This window comes from Delphinapterus leucas, chromosome 14, assembly GCF_059928025.1.
Source record: "Delphinapterus leucas isolate spDelLeu-1000000601 "Yukka" chromosome 14, BTC_Dleu_Yukka2, whole genome shotgun sequence".
In the NCBI taxonomy this organism is placed as follows: domain Eukaryota; kingdom Metazoa; phylum Chordata; class Mammalia; order Artiodactyla; family Monodontidae; genus Delphinapterus; species Delphinapterus leucas.
Window position 1 is genome coordinate 64,551,270 of NC_143142.1, and position 25,358 is coordinate 64,576,627.

The 25,358-nt window shown below is 46.2% G+C and overlaps 1 protein-coding gene and 1 non-coding gene across 2 annotated transcripts in view; both read right to left on the minus strand.

The window, feature by feature from the left end:
- Window positions 1-25,358, minus strand: part of ZBTB7C (zinc finger and BTB domain containing 7C) — a 377,651-nt gene that overhangs the window by 302,859 nt on the left and 49,434 nt on the right. The gene's annotated exons all lie outside the window — the stretch shown is intronic.
- Window positions 24,298-24,404, minus strand: LOC115803022 (U6 spliceosomal RNA). Its single transcript, XR_004023612.1, has one exon. It is a non-coding gene; the product is annotated as a U6 spliceosomal RNA (small nuclear RNA).

Genomic DNA, 25,358 nt, shown 5'->3' on the forward strand with positions numbered 1-25,358 from the left:
CCCCCTCACCTGAACCAATACTTATTTCTGCTTTGCTGGCTGGTTTTCCCAGAGCGGGTGTTTAGAGACCATCAGAGTTGCTATCATTTCCACACAGGCCAGACTAGAAGGCAAGCTCAGGTTTAGAATTTAACCCCAACTCTATACACCCCCGGTGTCACTCTTTTTTCCAAACTGATCCACAAGTTTCAACATGCCCTTGCCTTGCTTCTTCCCATAAGCGACGCTACAAGTCCCCAAATTAGGCTTTCTTTTCAGAGGAGGCCACCAGAGGCAGTAGGCCAGATGCAGGCTCATTCCTAGACCAGAAGCATCTGGCAGAGCAATCCCTGTCCCCCGCCTCCACTCCCTGGCAAGGCAGAGCGAAACCTCGATGCTCTCTGCCTTTGCCCCTCCATCCCAGGTTGGAGCAGCTGCACCAACAAGCTCTTATTGTCCCCTGTGCACACCCAGCTTCCTACCTGAGCCAGTCAACTCCACATTTATCACCAACCTACCACGCCCCCTGGCACACGTGCACTTCCTGTTCTGCGTGTGACGGGCCACCACATCACTCATTCTCGGGAGGACACCGTAGAGAGCCTGCAGGTTGTGGTTAGGAAAGGGAATTTCAGAGTTTTCAAGCCTGGAAGTGGGCAGTTCTGAAAGGGTGCCTTTATGGAAAAGCCAGGCTGCAGGAGGGGGAAGCTTCTAGAAGAAAAACCACTAAAGCCACTTTGAGACCAAGGCGGGAGATGGTTTGCAAAACGCTGAGGTCGGTAAGAAAAAGGGCAGGAAACGGGGGCGGAAGGGGCCTGGAGGTGGGTGTGGAAGGGTACTAGGAAAAAAGGTGAGGTGATGGATAACCCAGGAAGAGATGGAGGAGTTGAAGAGGCTGCGAGGGTGTGTTAGTGCCGTGGCGGATATTCCAGCCCTGCCTGACAAATAAACCGGACCCAAGGTGCCGCCCGGGGGGTGTTGGGAAGGGGCCTCTGCAGACCCGCATTCCTGCTGGGTCTGGCCCGGGGAGCAGCATGGCGGCAAGGAAACGAGCCAAGACAGTAAAACAGCATGAACCTTACAAAATAATAAACACCCCCGAGAGCCAGGCATTTCCCATGGAAAGTCAAGTCCGTTCTCATCAGCGACCCGCACCCCTGAGCTGGCACCTATGTCTGCTTTGGTGTCTGGTCTTCCCAGAGGGGGTTTGTACACTGTCGGAGCCAACATTACCACCGGGGCCACATCAGAAGGCAAGCTCAGGTTCAGAATTGAATCCCAACTCTGTACATACCTGTGTCATCCCATGTCTGAGTCCAGCTCCCACTTCTACAGAGGAGTAAACTGAGGCTTATAAAAAGTAAGCAACCAAGGAGTCTGGATTCAAATCCTCACCTGCCTGATTCCCAAACCTGCTCCCCTCAAGCGCCACACTTCCCTGCTGACCCACGGTTCCTCAGGGGTGCAAGAACAGTGGCTCCCGGTGGGCTTTGCTCTAGGGGACCCTGCTGTCTCCCTACATGAAACCACTGCATTTCCAGAACGAACACACTGCTCTAAGTCTCCTGCAGAGGCTGAGATGGTGAGGCAGGGTTGCTCCCTCAGGGAGGGCCAGTTTCCAAGAGTTACCGCGCATCACCTAGCTGTGCACATTGCCACCTCTGCTCAAACACTCATAGACGTTGGCCTTGGCCAGGAGAGGAAGCCTTGAAAGGCAAAGAGGGAAACGGATTCTAGGACACAGGACGCTGGGGGAGGGGAGGGGAGGGAGCAGAAGTAAGCAAGGAGAGGGCAGCTGGGTCTGGGGGGCTTTGGAGGCAGCCCTGAGCGTGGTGGCTGGCAGGACTTGAAAAGCACCTAACAGCAGCTTGGCGGCTTCTTCGAATCAAGGATGAACAGCGTTCTGGCAATACGTGACAGGGGAGGGAGGACTAAAGGAGGAAATCAGTTTTCCCTTCATTTCCTATATAAAATGGGCATGAACAAAGGAACCAGCAGAAGAGGACAATGATACATCTTCTCTTTATAACTCTGCTCAAAGACCAAGTCTCCATCCTTTTTTGTTTCTTGCATCCTTCCCAATGCCTACCTGGCACCACCCGACACACACGATAGCAGCTGCATAGCTGCTTCATACAACAGGTTTGTAGTGAGTCACTATTATGTATTTGGCCCCGTCAAGATGATGGGTGGGCAACAAATTAACACTACTACAGACGCACGAGGACGTGCATGGTCTCGTGAGGGAAGGCGAGATACCCACCTCCCAAAGCAGAAACCCCAGTCACCCGGTCCTTGAGTCATGCTGAAATAAACAGTGCCTACGCTGAGTGCTTTAGGAGGAAAGCCCACGGCAGAGCCAAGTCTCGAGGTGGTGGGTTCTCCCACCCTGGAGGTTTTCAAGGCAGGACGACTGGCTGCAAGCAGGGGAAGGAGGGACAGTCCAGTCAATCGGGGCCCAAGATGACAAAGCACCTAGAAATGCCCTGCCCAGCAGGCCATGGGGCGGGGGTGGACACACAGTGCACTCATCCTGGAGGCCATTTTTAAGGGGGTGGAGAGTAGGAATATTGCAAAACACGCCATGAAGCACGCCCAGGGCAGCAACCATGTCTTTTTCATTTTGTGGTTCCTGCACGTAGCACAGTGCCTGCCCCACAGTCCAAGAAGTGAGCTGGGTTCCACATTTAGTCTGCACCACCCAGCACACCACTGAAAGTTGGTGTCTGTTTCCTCCGTGCTTGTCCACTCTAACTATTAGACTGTGAGCTTCTTTCCAAAGCTATTTTATTAATTGGTTTTAGTAGTAGATTAACTTTCTATGAACAGTGTAACAAATGATCACAAACTCTGTGACTTAAACAACACAAATGTATTATCTTACAGGTTGAAGGTCAGAAACTTGACGTGGGTCTCATGGGGCTAAAACCAAGGTGCTGGCTGTGCTGTGTTCCTTCCTGGAGGCTATAAGGGAAAATCCATTCCCTTGCCTTTGCAAGCTCTGTGAGGCTGCCCGCATTCCTTGGCACATGGGTCCCTCCCTCCATCTTCGAAGCCAGCAGTGTGGCATCTCTCTGACTGTTCTTCTGTAGTCACATCTCCCTCTCTGACCACAGCCAAGCAAGGTTCCTTGCTGTTTAGGGATTCATGTGACTTGATCGGGCCCACCTGGATAATCCAGCATCCTCTCTCCATTTCAAGGTCATAACCTTAATCGCATCTGCAAAGACCCTTGTGCCACGTAAAGTGACATATGTACAGGTTCCGGGGATTGGGGCGTGGACATCTACAGGGGACCAGTATTCCACCCACCACAAATAGAAATACCTTCATATTGTTCACAATTCAAATGACACAAAAGGCTATAGAATGAAGAGTTTTCCTCCCATCCCTATCATTCATAGTCTAGTTCTTCTCCCTGTTAATATTGCCTCCATAGAGTTGAACCAATTTACATGTAAATATACATGGACCACCTCCGGTCATATACGGGAATGAGATGTAAGCGCATTTGGCACAGAAGCCATGGGTCACATTTCCTTCACGTCCCCCACGGTGCTCACTCCGGGTATGGACTCAGGAAGCCCTTGGGGGTCACTACTGCTCACAAGCCCTTAGACTCTTGCTGGTGATGCGGGCAGAGACTAGAGAGGAGGATGAAGCCAGCAGCCAGCACAGGAGGGACGCAGCTCCTTGGATTTAAAGAAGTGGCTTTGTGCATCTCCACCAACCAAACTGCTCCTCCCGCACGGACATCCCACCAGGTTGGGAGCCAGTGGGCTTCCCCAGTGCGGGGAGCATCTTACCACGGCTTAAGGAGGGACTCTCAGCAGGGATGTGCTCTAAGGGGACATTACAAGCGTTCTGGGGTTTCCAAAGTCCCAGCTGCACCCTGAAAGGCATAATTTTCCTGCTCTTCATCCATTCCTGGTAGAGATGTTGCTTTAAACCAAATGGCCCGTTATGTGCTAAGTCAATTTTGATCTAAAAGAAGATAGGTTAAATGGAAACTTTGATTGGCGCAATTAAGATTTCACAGCAGTAAGTGCTGGGCCTGGGGAGCCCCAAATGTTCCTATTCCTCCCACCAGCCCAGCCAGGCCCCACCTCTGTACCAGGACAAGCTCAGGCTGGGGCACAGGAGCCAGGATCCTACCCGCTGGCAGGTTTCTGTCTGGCAGAGCACAGACGAGGCTGCAAGGGAGAGAACAGAGAACTGAGCCCCTGCAGTAAGCCTGAAGGGCCCTGGCAGGCCAGAAGGTCAGGGGCTAGAGGTGCCCGCCCTCTGCCTAGCCCCCTCCCTAACCTCTATTTGACCTTGACTTGGCCTGCTAGGTTCAGCTTAAGGGTCCCTCCACTAGGAAGTGACAGGCCAGGACTTGGTAGGCATCTCTGCAGCATGCCAGGAGGTAAAAATATGCCTCAGAGGGTGTAATGCTAAGAGCTGAACTTCAGAGAAGAGAGGAAGTGACCAAAGTTAAGAAGTGATGTGTAAGCAAGTGAGCAAAGTGATGTCAAGATCAAAGGTGAATTCTTAGAAATGCACAACCATCTGAGACTGAACCTGGAAGAAACAGAAAATATGAACAGGCCAATCACAAGCACTGAAATTGAAACGGTGATTAAAAATCTTCCAACAAACAAAAGCCCAGGACCAGATGGCTTCACAGGCGAATTCTACCAAACATTTAGAGAAGAGCTAACACCTATCCTTCTCAAACTCTTCCAAAATACAGCAGAGGGAGGAACACTCCCAAACTCATTGTACGAGGCCACCATCACTGTGATACCAAAACCAGACAGAGATGTCACAAAGAAAGAAAACTACAGGCCAATATCACTGATGAACATAGATGCAAAAATACTAGCAAACAGAATCCAACAGCACATTAAAAGGATCATACACCATGATCAAGTGGGGTTTATCCCAGGAATACAAGGATTCTTCAATATACGCAAATCAATCAATGTGATACACCACGTTAACAAATTGAAGGAGAAAAGCCATATGATCTTCTCAATAGATGCAGAAAAAGCTTTCGACAAAATTCAACACCCATTTATGATAAAAACCCTCCAGGAAGTAGGCATAGAGGGAACTTTCCTCAATATTATAAAGGTCATATATGACAAAACCACAGCCAACATCGTCCTCAATGGTGAAAAACTGAAACCATTTCCACTAAGATCAGGAACAAGACAAGGTTGCCCACTCTCACCACTATTATTCAACATAGTTTTGGAGGTTTTAACCACAGCAATCAGAGAAGAAAAAGAAATAAAAGGAATCCAAATCGGAAAAGAAGAAGTAAAGCTGTCACTGCTTGCAGATGACATGATACTATACATAGAGAATCCTAAAGATGCTACCAGAAAACTAGTAGAGCTAATCAATGAATTTGGTAAGTAGTAGGATACTAAATTAATGCACAGTAATCTCTGGCATTCCTATACACTAATGATGAAAAATCTGAAAGTGAAATCAAGAAAACACTCCCATTTACCACTGAGACAAAAAGAATAAAATATCTATTAATAAACCTACCTAAGGAGACAAAAGACCTGTATGCAGAAAATTATAAGACACTGATGAAAGAAATTAAAGATGACACAAATAGATGGAGAGATATACCATGTTCTTGGATTGAAAGAATCAACATTGTGAAAATGACTCACTACTCAAAGCAATCTACAGATTCTATGCAATCCCTATCAAAGTACCACTGGCATTTTTCACAGAACTAGAACAAAATATTTCACAATTTGTACGGAAACACAGAAGACCCCGAATAGCCAAAGCAATCTTGAGAATGAAAAACGGAGCTGGAGGAATCAGGCTCCCTGACTTCAGACTATACTACAAAGCTACAGTAATCAAGACAATATGGTACTGGCACAAAAACAGAAATATAGATCAATGGAACAGGGTAGAAAGCCCAGAGAAAAACCCATGCACATATGGTCACCATATCTTTGATAAAGGAGGCAAGAATATACAGTGGAGAAAAGACAGCCTCTTCAATAAGTGGTGCTGGGAAAACTGGACAGGTACATGTAAAAGTATGAAATTAGAACACTCCCTAACACCATACACAAAAATAAACTCAAAATGGATTAAAGACCTAAATGTAAGGCCAGACACCATCAAACTCTTAGAGCAAAACGTAGGAAGAACACTCTATGACATAAATCACAGCAAGATCCTTTTTGACCCACCTCCTAGAGCAATGGAAATAAAAACAAAAATAAACAAATGGGACCTAATGAAACCTAAAAGCTTTTGCATAGCAAAAAAAAAAAAAGCTTTTGCATGGCAAAGGAAACCATAAGCAAGATGAAAAGACAACCCTCAGAATGGGAGAAAATATTTGCAAATGAAGCAACTGACAAAGGATTAATCTCCAAAATTTACAAGCAGCTCATGCAGCTCAATATCAAAAAAACAAACAACCCAATCCAAAAGTGGGCAGAAGTCCTAAATAGACATTTCTCCAAAGAAGATATACAGATTGCCAACAGACACATGAAAGAATGCTCAACATCATTAATCATTAGAGAAATGCAAATCAAAACTACAGTGAGATATCATCTCACATGGGTCAGAATGGCCATCATCAAAAAATCTACAAACAATAAATGCTGGAGAGGGTGTGGAGAAAAGGGAACCCTCTTGCACTGTTTTTGGGAATGTAAACTGATACAGTCACTATGGAGAACAGTGTGGAGGTTCCTTAAAAAACTGAAAATAGAACTACCATATGACCCAGCAATCCCACTACTGGGCATATACCCTGAGAAAACCATAATTCAAAAAGAGTCATGTACCAAAATGTTCATTGCAGCTCTATTTACAATAGCCAGGACATGGAAGCAACTTAAGTGTCCATCAACAGATGAATGGATAAAGAAGATGTGGCACATATATACAATGGAATATTACTCAGCCATAAAAAGAAACGAAATTGAGTTATTTGTAGTGAGGTGGATGGACCTAGAGTCTGTCATACAGAGTGAAGTAAGTCAGAAAGAGAAAAACAAATACCGTATGCTAACACATATATGTGGAATCTAAGAAAAAAAAGTGGTCATGAAGAACCTTGGGGTAAGACGGGAATAAAGACAGAGACTTACTAGAAAATGGACTTGAGGATATGGGGAGGGGGAAGGGTAAGCTGGGACAAAGTGAGAGAGTGGCATGGACATATATACACTACCAAAAGTAAAACAGATAGCTATTGGGAAGCAGCTACATAGCACAGGGAGATCAGCTCAGTGCTTTGTGACCACCCAGAGGGGTGGGATAGGGAGGGTGGGAGGGAGGGAGATGCAAGGGGTAAGAGATATGGGAACGTATGTACATGTATAACTGATTCCCTTTGTTATAAAGCAGAAACTAACACACCATTGTAAAGCAATTAGACTCCAATAAAGTTGTTAAAAAAAAAAAAAAAGATCAAAGGTGATGGACATCCCTGGTGGTCCAGTGGGTAAGACTCCACGTACCCAATGCAGGGGGCCTGGGTTCAATCCCTGGTCGGGGAACTAGATCCCACATGCATGTCACAACTAAGAAGTCCATACGCCGCAACGAATATCCCACGTGCTGCAACTAAGACCCAGCGCAGCCAAAATAAATACATTTTTAAAAAGAATTGTTTAAAAAAAAAGATCAAGGGTGAGCTAGAAAGCTGTGATCTCTGTGTTGAGAGGACTGGGGTCCAGGCTTTCCTCACTCCCAGCTCTCAGGGTTGGTCTCGGACAAGCCATCAACCAGCCTTAGACATCTGTATGTGAGAGTCCTACCATCGGCCCTGCCTACCTCACACAGCTGTTGTACATTAAGTAAGGAAAGATGAGAAAGTTCTCTGGAAGTCTATAAGCAGTACAGAAATAGAAACTGTTATAACAATAATCCTTTGCTTTTGCTGTGTCTTGTAGTCTACACGGAGCTTCCTACCCAGTGCCTCCTGATCCTCAAAGCAACCCTGGGACATAGGAAAGGACAGTCATACCCAGTATACAGATGTGAAAACTGAGGTGCAGAGAGCTCAAGCCCACAACCACAGAGACTACAAGGGGCTGAGCTGACAGTGGTGTCCAGGTGCTCTAACTCCAAATAGTGTTCTGTTTACCACAGATGCACCCAGCATTGCCTAAAACCACAGCCTCTAGCTGTGCAGAAACCCTCCTCCTTCTTTAATCCTGTCACTTTCCCCAGCTTTGTTGACTGATAAATGTGCTTCCCCAGGCTCGTTGTAACCAGCAGTGTTGGGGAGGTAGGCAGGCTGCAGGCTGGGCTCAGCCTCTGAGCCTCTGCGGGGCTGTAGAAGAGTCCCTGTCCCCCAATTTCCTCCAATTCTGTATATCTTTGATGTTAAAATCACTTAACGACTCTAATCTAGGCGCTTCCAGGAAATGCACTCAGGGCCTTTCTCGAAGGGCTGGGCCATGGGCCTTTATGACAACACAGGGAGCAGGACAGAGCTGGCTGCACAGAGAGGGCACCTACCAGGTCCTGGGCACGCCGTGTACATCTTCTCAGTTATCTCATGATGACTTCAGGTCAACATTAGTATCAACGAGGAGCAGAATGGTTGCATGACCTGCCCACAGTCATCACGCAGCCTGGAAGTGGTCGGGCCCAAAGGCCATCCCTGCACTTTCCATCACAGCATGGGTGGGAGAGATAGAGATGAGGGCACAGTGCTAGCCTCTTGTGTTCCCCTCCCTCCCCCCAAAAAAGGCTTCGTCTGCACTCCAGGCCACCTCCTGGGCCTTCCAATTTCCTTCCTTCAGTGGATTGTGTGGAACAACTCAATAATGGTAACAGAAATCAGACTCAGTTTCTCAGATACAGGCATTTTATAAAAGCAGTGTCTGAGGGTGGGGTTGCCTAGGAATACACCTGCGTAATTCACACCTGTTGGCAAAAATGTTAACTTTCTACAAACAGTCGTGTTAGGCTGCCATAATCAATCTCAACATGAACACAATTAATGACTTTGTTCATGACAGGTTCTTGTTGGAGCTTTGTATGTACTGTATACACTGTTTCCACTTACAGACCATCTTATATGGAAAAACTTGACTTTAGAACAGGAAAATAAGGAGGTAATTAATCACCTGGCAAAAGGACTCACCTGAGATCTCCTTATCAGCTCATCATCCCCAAATACAATGAGTAAAGTTTCTCTTCCCACCTGGTTTTCAGAGCATAGGTATCTAGTGGACTTGGGAACATGCCTTGAGAAACATAGCTATTTCCTGCTTCCTGACTGCAAATCGAGAACCAATGTCAGCCATTCTGGCTAGTTAAACAGGAGAGGAGAAGGCTGCTGCGTCAGGGTTGGGTCTGAAATGTATTGATAGCTGTACACTCCCCTCAATGTTCCACATAAAGGAGTGGAGATGGGAGACCAAAGAAATTGGACTGAGCTACTGTGAGCCTACCAAGCACACTGATACCTTCCTATGCTAACAGCATCCAGGCCCCCCCACCTCACAGCACCCAGAGATCATTCTTGTTGACATTCTCTAGGGAAAGCCTCCGAACGCTTTCCCTAAACCCCCTGTGTCTCATGCCTCCTCTCTGACTGCACCTGGCCTTTGTACTCTACCTCTGCTTCCACATTTGTCAAAGCTCATCTGTCCTATGTCCCCTGCCATTGGCTCCTGGAGGAGAAGACTGCCATGTCATCTTCCTCTAAGGTGACCTAGCATAGCATGCTAATGTTAGCTACTTTCCTTCTTGGGCATTCCTGGTTTATGACACGAGCCTCTTCGAGAGGGTGATATTTTGAACAAAGGGATATAATCTCTAACGGTGAAATTTCAAGGACTGTGAGGAAGAAACAGCGTGCGGTGTTGGTGGGGGGGAGGAGATGACAGAGAAAGCTCTGAGATTCAGCCTTGAAATCATGTCACACGGATCGGCCATGAGCTACTACTGAAAATCTGTTTTTCAAAATGTAAGAGTCAATTTCCAGATGTCTGCTTTGAGGAGCCCAACTACTGTTGATTTGTTCCCAGTTCACCATGGAATAAAAGTCTGAACTCCTCACCCGAGCATTTCAGACCTTCCACGGGCCGGCTCCTATAAAGCCTTCTCTTCTTCCTGCCCCTGGTAGGAATCCACTCGGCCCCTGGCTTCTGTACTGGGCCCCAGGCCTACTCCGGCCTTCCCAGTCTGTGCCCCTACACACTGGCCCAGCTGCAAGGACCCTCTTGCCGGCTAGAGCAACCGCACCGCACAGCTCCAGAGGCCGCCACCCCCTTCCTAGGTCGTATGTGTGCGGTGCGCAGCACGGTGCTCCAGGTCTGCCCACCCTCAGGGCCTCTCGGCTGCAGGAGGCCTCTCCTCCTGCAGGCCTCTCCCTCGACTGCACCCCTCCCTGGTGCCCATCATCTTGGGATCCCTCCAGTACTCTGACATCACTACCTCGTATTCCCTTGATCTGGGTGGCTGCAAATAGGTCCCCAGTTGGAGTGTAAGTGGCCTGGGGGGAGTGACTGGGTCCTGAGTCTGTAGATATCACCCCCACCCCTACGCTAGTAGGTTGAGAATTTGGCATTGGCTTTCAAAGGGTGGTCCCGGGAGCAGCAGCCAGCACCTGGCAACATGTTAGAAATGCAGATTCTCTGCCCTCCCCTCCCCGCAATCAGACACTGGAGGTGGGGCTCAGCACCCTATTTAGCAAGCCCGCCAGGCAATTCTGAGGCACAGGAAGTTTGAGAACCACCGAGGTACAGGGTCCTCAGTGCACCCTGCTGGGTTTGCTGAATTATTAGCAGCGTTTTCCACCTAGGACAGGAGCTGGCCCAATCAGGGCCGCCCATTTCATTGGTCTCCTGTGGGGACCCAACTCCCACGTTTGGCCTAAAGAATCACAGAGTCAACTCGCTCAGAAAGCCTTCCCAGCAGCCTGAAGCATTATCACGTCAAACGCAAACAGCGCCGAGCACTCAGGCTGCCTCCAGCTCTCCTCAAAAGGCATCCTGGTCAACAAACCCTCCCCGGTTCCACTAATTATTCAGCAACCAACTAGACTTGAACAGTGTCCTCATCTCCCTACCGAGTGACCTGCCCCAGCTGTGGTAAGTGCTTTTCCAACATGGAGCTAGGCATCTCGAAGGCCCCCTCAAAGTCCCCCGCACCATTCACAGCCTGCCCCCTAAGCCCCCAACATCCCAGCTCCTGGGGCGGAACTGGGGCTGGGAGGGGAGGTCAGACAAGAAATAAAGAGCCACGTTCCCAGCCCGACTCCAGACCCACAGACTCTGAATCTCTAGGAGGGGCCTGGGAGTCCTGCAGCTGAACAGGCTCCCCTGGAAATTCTTATCATCGGGCAATCTAAAGAGCAATGCACACACCCACCCTCCTTACTTGACAGATGGAGAAACTGAGGCCCCAGGACAGTGACTTGCCATTCCCTGACTATCCCAGACCACAGAGCACTCTCGCCATCCCCTTGGTCCCTACTCATGGCCTGGATCCCAGCCAGAGCTCCTAACACACATTACCCTGCACCACACTTCTAAACCCTCCACCGGCTTAGCCCTGTCCTCCCCCGTTGAACTGCAAGGGTCTAGAGGCAGGGCCCAGCCGCAGTCATGAGTCTCCCTCTCCCCACTTTCCCTGCCCACCCCCACCCCTTAGGACTGTGCCCAGAGCTGGGCACAGGGGAGCTTCAATAACCATTTGAGGAGTGAACGACCCCCCAGGCAGCCTGCACTCCTCCTTAGCAGATGCACTGAGATTAATCTACCAGATCACCAGAATGTCACCTTGAAACACACTGGCAGACCTGTCCCAGGAGGGCTAGAGAATACACATTCTTGGGGGAAGCAAACAGCCACCTGCAGAACAGGTAGAGAGCTGCCCGGAGAGCAGGTCAGAGCGACGAGGGGTAGCAGCTGGGGCAGTGGGATCAGAGGGACAAACTTCACTGTCTTGTGGATTCTGCTCAGAGCCAACACCCCGCAGCTGGGAAACGGGACACAGAGCTCACACGTTCTCGCCTCTGCCTCTCCAGAGCCCTGACGCTGTCACAGAGAAAAGGTGGCAATGAAACAGAGACAAAGAAGAGCTCCAAGGAGAAAACAAGCCTGCTCGGTCTCTGGGTCACAGGGTCCAGGGAATCCCCATGGGTGACCCCAGGAGTGCGGGACACAGGACTGGCCTTCCCCCACGGCACAGAGGTGACTGCCTGCCAAGATCAGAGCTGGCGGGGCTCCAGGCAGGTCTCACTGGTACTCACATGTTGCCCCACCCAATCCTGCTCTGGCCCTCTCCACCTGCCCGCATCAGTCAGAGACGCCAGCAGTACAGACAACCTCTCTGTGGCCTGAGACAGCGGAAGTGTATCTCAGGCTCATGGTTCGTGAGCATCTACACTCCGCTCTTTTCACTTTCATATGTGCCCCAAGCAAATGGCACACAGTTTACATTGTTGTCACAAAGCACAACTGTTCTAGGCATAGAACCAATTTCCCGGCCAGGCCAGGTCATGCTGTGGTTACAACAAGCAGCCACCGCAGACTGGGCTTGCTGCAGTCACTCGGGGTTCCAGGCTGCTGCAGGAGCCACGGTCTCGAAAGTGGCCGACTGTCCTGCCAGCTCTGGAGGGCCCTGCGCAGGTAACTAAATGCTCCAACCTGGAGGCGAAACCCATCACACGCCATCCACGCCCTGCTGGCCAGACCTCGTCTCGTGACCCTGCCCCACAACAAAGGGTACGGGAAGGACAATGCTGCTCAGGGTCAGAAGACAGAAAGCTGATGACCAACCCACCTGCAGACGCACACCCACAGCTCCCCAGGGCTGGTGCCTGATATTCCTGCACCCAAGCTTCATCCCTTTCCCTCCACTGTGAGAAGCCAAGCTTTCTCCTGGTATCTGTCATTTTCACTCCAGGATAAAGGAAAGCTTTCAGAGCAGGTTTAGAAAGAGGAAACTATGAAGACGATCAAAACGTGAATTTCAAAGAAAATGACAGGGGACAGACATTGTTACAACATATAATATTACAATCTTACAATATATATAACAACATTCCACTATATAACATAACACATTTTTAGGTATAACAGGCAGTTAAAGGTTTTATAGTGATGGCAACATGATGGGACACTAGATACCACTGTGAGAGTGAGCGAGGCAGAATGTACAAAGGAAAATTTCAAGAATGAGTTTAACAACAGTTCAAGGATATAAAAGGAGGCCAGAGAAGGCGTGCCCTGCAAGTACAGCCCCTTGAAACCCATCAAAAGCTGGTGACATCAGTTCTGCAAGGATGCTTTGTGACTTTAACAAACCATCCTTTCCCTTTTTCCCCAAGAGGGAAGGGTGGGAGAGACCTTGGAAAGGAAGCCATGGGTGGTACAAAACAGAAGCAAGAAAACATCTGTGTTGAGGCGGATGGTGGGAGTGGGGCAGAGGGAGTGACCACTGCCCTTCTGGAGGGGCTTATCATCAGGGGGATGTAGTTGCAGGAAAAAAAATCCAGAAAAACATACAGGACGTTTCTCCCTGGCTCAGAGCTCGAGTGCTCTGTCTGCTTCCACAGGCCCAGTCATAGCATCCTACGACGTGCGTGTACCTAGAATTGTTTGTGAATGGGGCCTTCGTGGAGGAAGCTCCCTGCTGTCTGAAGAGATCAGAACATGGCGGAGGGTCGAAAAGCCAAGATCCTCGCTAACTGTGAATCAGCAATCGATCCCACGTGAGGATAAGCACTGTCCCAGGCATTGGGACACAGGGACAATGGCATTCCCGGGGTGTTCAGAAGTCATTATGACCTGTCGAGATGCTCCGAGTTGCTCTTTGCAGATCAATCAACTCAATTCAATCCTACAAACATTTGTTGAGTGCTAACTCTGCACCGGGCTCTGCATATCTGAGAGCGAGAACTTGAAAGAGAGAGCGCCAGCCATGAACCCTTCTCTCAAGGAGCTTCCAGGTCTGGGGAAGCACTTGCTACGTGCATAATGCAGCGTGAGGAGAGCTCTGAAAGCAGCATGACTGAGCAGCAGGGGGGGGCCAGAGCAAGGCAAGGTGAGTCTAAGCCCACTGGGGGATGGAACAGAGGAACCAGGGGAGGCTCCTTGAGGGATCTGACAGTTGAGCTGGGATTTATAAGATGAACATTTTTCCAGGATGAGGTTCGGGTAGTGGTGGGCAGGGAAAGTTTTATGGGGATGTTACAAAACACGTAAAACCCCAGAGCCATTACGCACCAAGACAGATTTGGGGAATGAATGCAAATGTGAAAGGAAGAGTTAGAAGAGATGCATCTGGAGATGTAGGTAAGGTCCACAGCACAAAGGGCTTTGTATTTAACTTGACCCTGGAGGGCAGAGGCAGCCGGGGAGGGAGGTCAGGACACCTTAAGAGGCTGGACCAATAGGCCAGGTGAGAGGTAGTCCAGGTGAGAGAGGGGCTGAACCAAGGTAGTGGTGGTGGGCACTGAAGGGAGTCTACAGGTATGAGAAATATTTAGGAAATGGAATCCCTAAGATTAGGTGATCAGGCAAAGTTGAGAGTGCGGGTGAGAGGGGAAGGGAGGATGTGAGGGAGCCAGAGGAAGGGGAGTGTGTCATGAAGGGAGTGGTCCACAGGGCACCTACGGCAGAGACCTCAGGTAGACAAGGATGGAGCAGCTGGCAGCCATGGGAAATGGGGGGCCTCTGCCAGAACAGAAGGAGAAGGGAGTGAGGAAAGGGGAGTCTCCACATGAGTTACATGTCCCAGAAACCTAGTTGTAAGGCAAAGGTGGAAGGAAGAGGGGGCCCAAGGGTCACAGGTGTATTTTCTTTTTACTGTGGGAGAGAGGGATATGTTTCTGTCCTGAGGGGAAGAAGCCAGTGGAGGGCGATGGAATTTGAAGACGGGAGCTGGGGAGGGGAAGGGCTGGCCAGTGGTGCCAGGAGTGGATGAGGTCTGGAATGCACATGGTGGAGTAAACCTGCACGGGAGACCAGGAATTTGGGACATCTGGTCTCCCCGTGTCAGGCAGAACTCCTAAGGAATGATGTCCAGAGAGTCACAGTCGACAGAATACAGAACACAACTGCTTTTATGCAATACTTTTATTTCTACAGAAATCTTGGTTTCTCAAAAAGTTTTCATGAATGATCTCATTGCCCCTCACAACGACTCTGTGAGATAGGTGTGAATATTCGCAAGTGAGTGATGGAGTCAGCCTTGGTAACCAGGCTTCCCGGCTCCAGGTCTGCTGCTGCCCCCTGCTTCCCAGCTCCTCCAGAGTCTCAACCCTCAGATCCCAGAGGGGATTCATGCTAACTCACCTGTACAGTCTTTTGCTAAATATAAAAATTTAATGTGAGATTCTGATGGACTCTCTCTCCTCTCTCTTCTCTCCATTCATGCCCTGTGTCTCAGCATGCTGTGGAGCATAGGTCTCAATGCAGGGGCACACTGGAATCTTTGGGAAGCCTTTAAGAAATACCAAGCCCAGGACGCACCCAAGACCATGGGGTCAGAACCTCTGGGGGTAAGGCTCGGGCATCAGAAGCATCCAGGGGATTCAACTGCACAGAGAGGACTCAGAACCCTGATGTGGAGGAAAAGACAGCCCCAGAAGGGCTCATGTGAGGTGCCAGGGACAGAAAGGGAGAAGCCAAAGCTACACAGATTTAACAAGTCTGGACAAACATACAGGTCCATCAGACAGTATGTCAGGAAGAGAGACCCAGAGAGAAATTTTCTCCGATGATGTAATTCCAGTCCTACCTGCCATGAAGCTTTTGTTCCTGATGTGTACACTCTCCATTGCCCTTCCCAATGCTCTGCCACAAGGAAGGCAGGTTTGGGTATTTCTCCCCCTTTTACAGATGAGATAATTGAGACTTGAAGGGGTGAAATGCCTGCCTGGGTTGTCATCTTTATGGAACAAAGACAACCCAACTGAAGGACCAGACCCCAGTGCCAGAGAGCTGACTCTGGTCCCTCCCCACTGTCAAGGACTTCCCACATAGGGGCCCTTCTCATTTTCATAAGGGGGACCCTTGGCAGTGAGCTCGTCTCTCCCTAGAGTCACAGGGTGCTCCTTGATGGGCACCCCACTCTCTCCAACAATCCTACAGCACGCATGGTTTCATGCCCCCAAGGAGAAGCCTTGTCACCTGCACCACGCCACGTCCTTTTGCCACTCCCTACCCCAAACAAGAAGCATGGGTAAGTTCTCAAGCAACTCCACCCACCACCCCAAATGGCGCTAAGAAATGTACAGACGGCCCCCTGCCTCCTGCTCCAAACCAGCGCCCTCTCTGGCCTTTCATGAGACAAGGAGCTCAACCAGCAAGTATTTACAAGACACCACCTCGCATGGCACCTAGAAGGGGGCAGCGCCCACCCTGAGGGCCTGCTGTCTGGCTGGGAAGCTATGACGTGCACACATGAAACAGGAAAACCAAGAGTTCAACTGGATGAAACTGACCTTAGGTGTGTTGCGGCGCTTGGACAAGTTATGGACTCTCTCTTTACCTCAGTCTACTCACCAAAATAATGGGGACAGTAAAACTAATACTACCTTAGAGGAGAGTGTGGAATCAAATGAATTAATCCATAACAGTGCTGAGAATGTGCCTGAAAGATATTTAGGCTCCGAAGTGCTGGTCGTTATTGCCGTTGTGTTTTGTGTGTTTACCTGGTGCTCGGAGGAGGGAAGGATCGTGTGGTCTAGAGTGGTTGGGAGAGAATTTCTACGGGAGGCTGGGCTTTTAAACATTAATACGATTGAGAAGGGAGGGTACCGTTCAAGAGGAAGGCAGCAAAGGAGAATGCCCAGGGTTGGAATGTGGGCATTAATATACTGTCAGGGAGCCACAAAGTATGAGGCCCAGCCCCGACCCCCCTAGAATTCCTGCCGCTGCTGCAGGACAGACTGTGTTATTAAAGAGAATACCCTACACGAAGCAAAACCAAACAACGGCAGGCAATAGGAGTTCAGGGAACCTTTGGCTCTATCTCCAAGGCAATTGAAAAGAGCTCAAAACAGATTAAAATATGAGATGAATTTTGAAGCCCAGGAATGAGAGAAAATGAATCCTGTGACTGAGGAGCCAATATGATTATTTCATTATTTGGTTAGAAAGTTAAAATGTGCAGGAAATGTCAGATGCTTTCTCGAGATGGAGGGAGGTTAGGGACAGAGTGGCCATGGGGGGGCATATTCTTTTAATATTAAAAAATAACTTCACCTCGACTTGGCTGTAATCAAAATAACCCCCTTGGGAGGGCAGCCTGCCCTTCTGCCAGTCTGTGTGAGGTCTTTTTAAGGCACACATTCTACCCTTCAATCACTGCCCCTCCAAAGCTCATCTGCATTTTTAAAAGAACTCCCCCCTCCAATGAAATGAATTGAATCCCATGGGCCCCCAGGTCAAGGTGCCCTCCCCACCCCACCCCCCAGGGCACTGATGATGGCTCAGCCCCCAACCTAAGCCGGTAGAAAGCCCAGCCACCAGCAGATTCTCCCCGCAACCTCTCCCCAACTTTCCTGCCCAGATTCATTCTTCTCCTCTCTGACAATTCCCACTCTTAGGTCTGCTCACTGTCCAGCCCACCCTGTGTCCCTATGTCCCCATCTCTGTGTCCATCATTCACTTGCTCACTCAGTTATTCACTAAAAGCTTCGTAGGTATCAACTTGCAGGCTATGCTGGGTGCTGAGGTCACAATGATGTGTGAGGCTGAGTCCCTGCCTGCAGAGAGCCGCCAATCTATTAAAGACAGCCAGGCAGTGGGCAGAAGAAAGGCACAGGCTGGAGAAGCTGAGGAGAAGTTCCACTTAATTCTGCCTGCAGGGCGGGGTCAGGCAAATCCCCAAAGGAGGAGGCATCTGGGCCTGACCTTTGAGTTGGCTTTAATTATACAGAGAAGAGTAAAGGGAATTCCAGTTGGGGGCATGGACGTAAGCAATGGCCCATGGCCAGGAAATGCGACCCTAACCCAAGGGATAGTGAAGAGGCAAGTCTGACTGGTGTGAACAGGCCACGTGAGAGATGAGACAGAAAGCTAATGAGGTCTGACGGATGGGGCTTTTGTATTTTAATATTTTACATAAGTAATACATTAAATGGTTCAAATTCAAAAGGTACAAAAGGATATACAGTGAAAAGTCACTTTCCCAGCATATCTAGGGGTCTTGGTTTTTTTTGTTGTTTTTTTTTTGCGGTACGCGGGCCTCTCACCGTTGTGGCCTCTCCCATTGCGGAGCACAGGTTCCGGACGCACAGGCTCAGCAGCCATGGCTCACGTGCCCAGCCGCTCCGTGGCATGTGGGATCTTCCCGGACCGGGGCACAAACCCGTGTCCCCTGCATCGGCAGGCGACCTCTCAACCACTGTGCCACCAGGGAAGGGAACCCCGGGGTCTTGTTTTTGTATCCATTCAGCCACTCTGTTTTTTGATTGGGGCATTTACTCAATTTACATTTAAAGTAACTGTTGACATGTATATGCTTATTGACATTTTGTAAATTATTTGGGGGTTGTTTTTGTAGTTCTTCTTTGTTTCTTTCCAACAAGTTCTCAGGTGATACTGCTGGTCAAGGAACCACACTCTGAGAATCACTGGTGTAGATCACTCTACATGAATTTATAAAGAGCTGCCCCGTCCATCTTGTGGTTGTGTAGTATTCCACCGACTGGATGTACAGTAATGTATTCAACCAGCCCCTCCCATTTGGGTTGTTTCCAATCTTCGGTTATTTCAAACGACTCTGCAGTGCTTACATTTGTGCATTCATTATTTCACTCATGTGGGAGTCGAGATCCGGGATACAGTCTGGGTCTAAGGCTTTGTGCACTGGCAATTTTGACAGATAACTGCCAGGCAGCTCCTGGAGAAAGCCTTAAATGCTAATATAAGAACATTTTATATGAAATTTAACTAATGCAGACTTTTGAGTAGAAGACTAGTAAGGTCAGGGATGTGCTTTAAGAAAATTAATCTGGCTCCACAGTGAAGTGTGGACTAGAGTAGAAAACAACCCATGTGGAGGATAGATTCCAAGGGCGTCCCACGAGACCTGCCTCCAAGTGATCATACCTTTGAATGTGGTATGACTTCTAACCAGTACAATATGGCAAAGATGATGGGATGTCATTCTTGCAATCACGTTACATTATTTTGCTCCATTTTGCTAGTAGCTGGGCACTAGAGGCACTCTTTCTCCCTTTCTGCCTTTGATAAAGCAAGCTTCCATGAATCCCACAGCCACAACAACCACATGAAAAAGGAAATGGATCCTTCCCCAATTGAGCCTCCTGATGAGAACCCAGCCCTGGATGACAGCTTGATTGCAGCTTCATGAGAGCTCTGAAGGCCAGGACTTAGCTAAGATGTGCCAGGACTCATGGTCCACAGCAATAATAAGTCTATGAGATAATAAAGGTGTGTTGTTTCAAGCAACTAAATTTGTGTTGATTTGCTTGGTAGCAAGAGATAACTAAAACAAACATTTAGGAGGGTACTCAAAAACTAGGCCATAATAGTAAAGGCCTGAAGTGAAGAGGTGTCAAGGACAGAAGAGGGGAATAGGGATGAGGGGTGGATGTAGGAGATATTTAAGAAAAGAGCAGGACCTGTGATTTACAAGAGGAGCAGACAGAGGGGCCCCTTACCATCAGGGGGCAAGATGGTTGGAAAACGTCCCTGAAACAGGCTCAGCCCATTTTCATGAGACCAAAACAGAGCAGTCCAAGGTGGGGAGAATCAGCCACCCTTGCTCCTTATCCCTCTCCAAAAGTGCCTCTTTCCTTGCAGATGGCTCCGAGATCACCTCAGCACAGCCTCCCCAGGCCACCAGCTGCCATTGGTAATTTGCTGACAAAGCAGATAAGCCCCTACACAGAGAAGACCCACAATAAATCAAGGTGGCATTTCAAACCACTGGGGACAAGATAGACCTTTCAAGTAATTGTGTTGAGTCAGTTCAGGAATGATCTAAAAAAATTTTGGATCACATGTACCAAAGACCTAAACAAAAGATGCAACTATGAAAAGATCTAGAAGCAAAATGTGGGAGAATATTTGTAATAATCTTGAACTAGGAAGAACTTTCAAAACATGACCCAAATTCAGATGTCATTTTTAAAAAGGCTACATCTGAGTTCAAAATTTTTTAAATATCGATAACCATAAAATACAATAGTCAAAAGAAAATGGAAAAAATAGGAACAAAATATTGGCAACATATATGACAGGCATAGGGCACATTTCCTTGCTACATAAATAATGTGCATGTGCAAACCTGTGCAAGTCTATAAGAAATGCCAACAACCCAATAGAGAAATGTACAATAAAGAAGAAATTAAATTGTCAGACCACAAAGCAGGAAACACAAATGTATTTTATACATCAGAAATGATGCTCATCCTCACACATGGCAGGAAATGCAAATTAAAACTATAATGCAATCCAGTTTTTCATAAATTAGGTTGGCAAATATGCTTAAATATACACAGTGCTGCTGAACCAGAGTGTGTATAACTGCTCTCATCCATGGTTAATGGAGTGTAAGTTGGTGCCACTACCAAGTATAGAAAGTCTCACACACACATACACACACACACACACACACACACACACACAGACTCTCTTGAAAAGGACACACAAGCACTGGTAACAGTGACTGCCACTGGTAGAAGAACCACGTGGCCACTCCAGAACACAGGACTTGAAAGGGAAATTTTCATGTATCTCTTCTGTACTGTTTAAAACTTTCCCAAATACATGTACTACATTCTCAATATTGCTAAAAAGTAGTAAAGAAAAAGAAGTAGAGAGGATTTCCACTTCTGGGAAGACGGAATAGACACACTTTGCCCTATGCCTCCCCCTAAGTACAACTAAAAACCCTGGATATTATACATAAAACAAACATCATGTGAATCTGAAAGGTAAAGAAAAGCAACTAGCTAGGGACCTTGGGACCTGAGGAAGATAAGATGGTGAAGTTTCTGGATGGTGGGTTTTCTTTTGGCCTCATATATCCCAGATTTGGAGCTGAAGAAGATGGCAACCTGAAAATATCAATAGGCACAGACAAAAAGTTCCCCAACAAAAGCCTGTTCTTTCTAGCCAAAAGACTAGGAGAGGGGAAGCCTAGAAAGACAAACTTCTATACAATGACTGCTCTAATCCAGTCAAACACTGCCAAAAACAAACTGTGGTCCCACTCCCACCCAGCAGTAATGAGTCACCCTAACCCCTCCCCACTAGAGTGGTGTTAGAGGAGGCCTAGGGGAGAGTCAGGGTTTTCACTACTGCTCAGCAGTAAAGAGGCCACCCTCAACCCCTGTGGTGTCAGTGGAGGCCACAAGGGGACCAGTAACTAGGCATTCCAACCCCTCCTAACCAGAAAGGAATTTGTAGAGGCCAAATGGGACAACTGGACTTCAACCCCACCTGGCAGTAATAAAGCAGTGCCCCCAAACTCCCCTCTGGAGCATGTTGAAAAAAAAAAGCCAGGCAAAGTGGAAGCTTTAAGTAAGATCTAGAGTCTCAAAACATATTACCCAAAATGTCCACATTTCAATAAAAAATCACTTATCTTAAAGAACCAGGAAAACCTTAAACTGAATGAAAAAAAATAGTCAGTAAATGCCAACTCCAAGATGACAGAGATGTTAGATATTAAAGCAACCATCATAAAAGTGTTTCAACAAGCAACTATGAACATGTTTGAAACCAATGCAAAGTCTAAAACGGAAATATAAGATATAAAGAAGAACCAATGGAAACTTTAGAAATGAAAAATATATTAACTGAAATACCAAATTCAATGGATGGGTTCAACAGCAGAATGGAGAGAACAGAGGAAAGAATCAGTGAACTGCAATACAGAGCAATAAAAATTATCCAAACTGAGAAAGAGAGAAAATAGACTGAAACAAACAAAGCCTCAGGGACCTATAGTAATACAACAAAAAGTCTCACATTCTTGTCACTGGAGTCTCAAAGGAGAGGAGAAAAAGGGTAGACTGAAAAAGTGCTCAATAGTTGAAAACCTCTCAAATTTGGAAAAAGACACAAACCTACAGATTCAAGATGAGAGAATCTTAAACAAAATAAACTGAAAGAAATCCACAAGACACATCATAGTCAAACTTCTGAGAACTAAAGACATAGAAAAAAATCTTGAAAACAGTTCTAGAGAAACGACACCTACCGATATGGGAAAAACAATTAGAACGACAGCAGATTTCTCATCAGAAACCATGGAGACCAAAAAGATGTAGCACAACATTTTTCACGTGTGAAAAGAACTATCAACCGAGAATCTTATACTGTATCCAGTGAAAATATCCTTCAGGGATGAAGCGGAAATCAAGTCATTCTCAGATGAAGGAAAACTAAGAGAATTTGTTGCCAACAGACCTACCCCCAAGAGTGGCTAAAAGAAGTTCTTCAGGAAAAAAAAGAAAAGAAAAGAAACAACTGAAGAAACCTTGGAACATCAGGAAGGAAGAAATACACTTAAGCAAAAGTGTAGGTAAATACAACTGACTTATTTCTCCTTTTAAATTTCTAAATGATATTTGACAGTTGAAGCAAAAATTATAACACTGTCTGATGTGGTTTTAAATGTAGAGGAAATATTTAAGACAATTACATTATAATGTAAATTATAAAGGGTAAAAAGACATAAAAGGAGGTAAGGTTTCTATATTTCACCTGAATTGGTAAAATGATGACACTGGTAGACTGTGTTAAGTCATGTACACATAATGTGCACATCACTAAAAAAATATACGAAAAATATAAACTGAAAAACACCATAGATAAGTCAAAGTGGAATTCTTTAAAATGTTTAGGTGGCACACAAGAAAGCAGGAAAAAGAAAACAGAAATGAAAGAGACAACAAACAGAAAGTATAAAAATAAAATTGCATACGGAGGTCCTTAAATATCAATAATTACATTAAATGTGAATAATCTAAAAATATCAATTTATGCTTGATGAAGTCACTTGGCTATTGCCCAAGCCTGATCATATGATAAATTAGCAGGTTGGTCTCCCCTTTACAATGCTAGAGACCTTTCAGTGTTTTCCCAATTTGTGTTTTTCACCCAATGCTGGGCCTGGCATTCCCTGACAAGCATATGAACTAGCTGATATAAGTCAGAGAAACCAGGTTGATAAGTTTGAATTCCTCAGCAAATTTGTGAGAAACTTTAGTTACTTTGAAAAAATCTTTAACAATGGCTCACTGTTCACCTTTGGTCCAAGGAATTAAAAGTTTATTCTCTGGACCCTCAGAAGGCTCAATTTTGTAAAGGAAAGCTTCTGACAAGTTCAGAGGAAAAGAGTGGGGAGGGTTTTAGAGAAAAGGGGAAGTTCGGCGAGAAAGCTAATATGGGAGAATTGAGGGTATAGAAGAGGCATAGGAAGTGTAGAAGGGAACAAGGATGATGGTGGTGGAGGTGGAGTCTGGACATGAGGAGCCAAAGAGAGAGACAAGGTGGTGCCAAAGAGGAATCTGAGACAAAGAAGCCAAGAAGAAGGGCCTAAGGCTTTGGGAGCCATTTTATCTTTCTTTAATAATTTGTTTGCCCCATTAATCTTAAAATCTTATTTTTCAGTGAGGTAATTTTAGACTCCTGATAACATAGGGAAGCCTCAAACTACCAATAGAAATAAGTATTGAACTCTTTTCTGGAAGTTTTTGAGCTATTGTAGCCCAATTCAGTTTTAAGGAAATTAAGTTTGGGGATTTCAAATGTTCCCTGTAATGGCCATTGATATTCTAAATTATCTTTGATCTGGTCAGTCCACATAAATGCACATAATTAAGAATGACTTTCTGGGTTTTGGTGATGATTTTCTCTTTCTTTATTTTTTTTTAAATTGAAGTACAGTTGATTTACAATATTGTCTTAGTTTCAGGTGTACAGCAACATGGTTCAGTTAAGCATATATTTTTTTTCAGATTCTTTTCCATTATAGATTATTACCAGATATTGAATATAGTTCTCTGTACTATACAGTAAATCCTTGTTATTTATCTAAAAATAAATAAACAAATAAAAATATCATTTAGAAACATGACCCACTATTCTGTTAATAAGAAATTCATTTCCAGTAAAATGATATAGGCAGGTGGAATGTAAAAGATGAAAATATATATATCATGTAAACATTAATCACAAGAAAGCAAAAATGGTTATATCAATATGAGATAAATTAGACTTCAGGGGGAAAAAATTACCAGTCAGAGAGGAATATTTTTTTAATTTTATTTTTATTGTTGACACTATTTGAGATAGATACAATGACCACAACCATTTTAACAAAAATACGGAATGCTTCATGAATTTGCGTGTCGTCCTTGCACAGGGGCCATGCTAATCTTCTCTGTATTGTTCCAATTTTAGTATATGTGCCGCTGAAGTGAGCACAGAGAGGAATATTATATAATGATGAAGGATTAATCCACCAAGAAATCCTAAATTCACATGCACCAAACAACAGAGATACAAAATATGTGAAGCGAAACCTGATAGAACTGAAAAGAAAAATACATAAATTCACAATTATATTTTCAGACTTCAACACTCCTCTCTCAAAATTAATAAAATAACTAGGCAATCAGCAAGGATACAGAATAACTCAACAACACCATCAGCCAACAGAATCTAATCAACATTTATAAAACACTCCACCTAACAACAGCAGAATGTACATTCTTCTCAAGTGCCCACAGAACATATGCCAAGATAGACTGGGCCATAAAACAAATCTCAGTGAATTCAAAAGAATTGAATTTTCATACAGAATTCATTCTCTATTTCATATAGAGTGTGTTCTCTGACCTCAAAGGAATCAAACTAGAAATCAATAACAGCAAGATAACAGGAAAACCTCTAAACGCTCGGAAACAAATCAACATACTTCTAAATAATCAATGAGTCAAAGAGGAATCCAGATGCCCCTGAATGCATAAATGGTTCAACTAACTGTGGTCCATCCATACTGTGGCACGCTACTCAGCAATAAAAGGGAACAAACTACTGGTAAATGTATCAACCTGGATGAATCTCCAGGGAATTACACTGAGTGAAAAAAGCCAATCCCAGAAAGTTACACATATACTGTATTATTGCATTTATATAACAGTCTTGAATGATAAAAGTATGGAAACGAAGAACAGATTATTAGTTTTCAGAGGTTAAGTAGAGAATGAGAGCAGAGAAGGGAAGTGGCCGTGGCTACAGAAGGGCTACAGGAGAGATCCATGCAGTGTTGGAAATATTCTGCATCTTGACAGTACCAATATCAGTATCCTAACTGTGATACTGTATTATAATTTTGCAAGATATTGCCAAAGGGGAAAACTAGGTTAAGGGTACAAG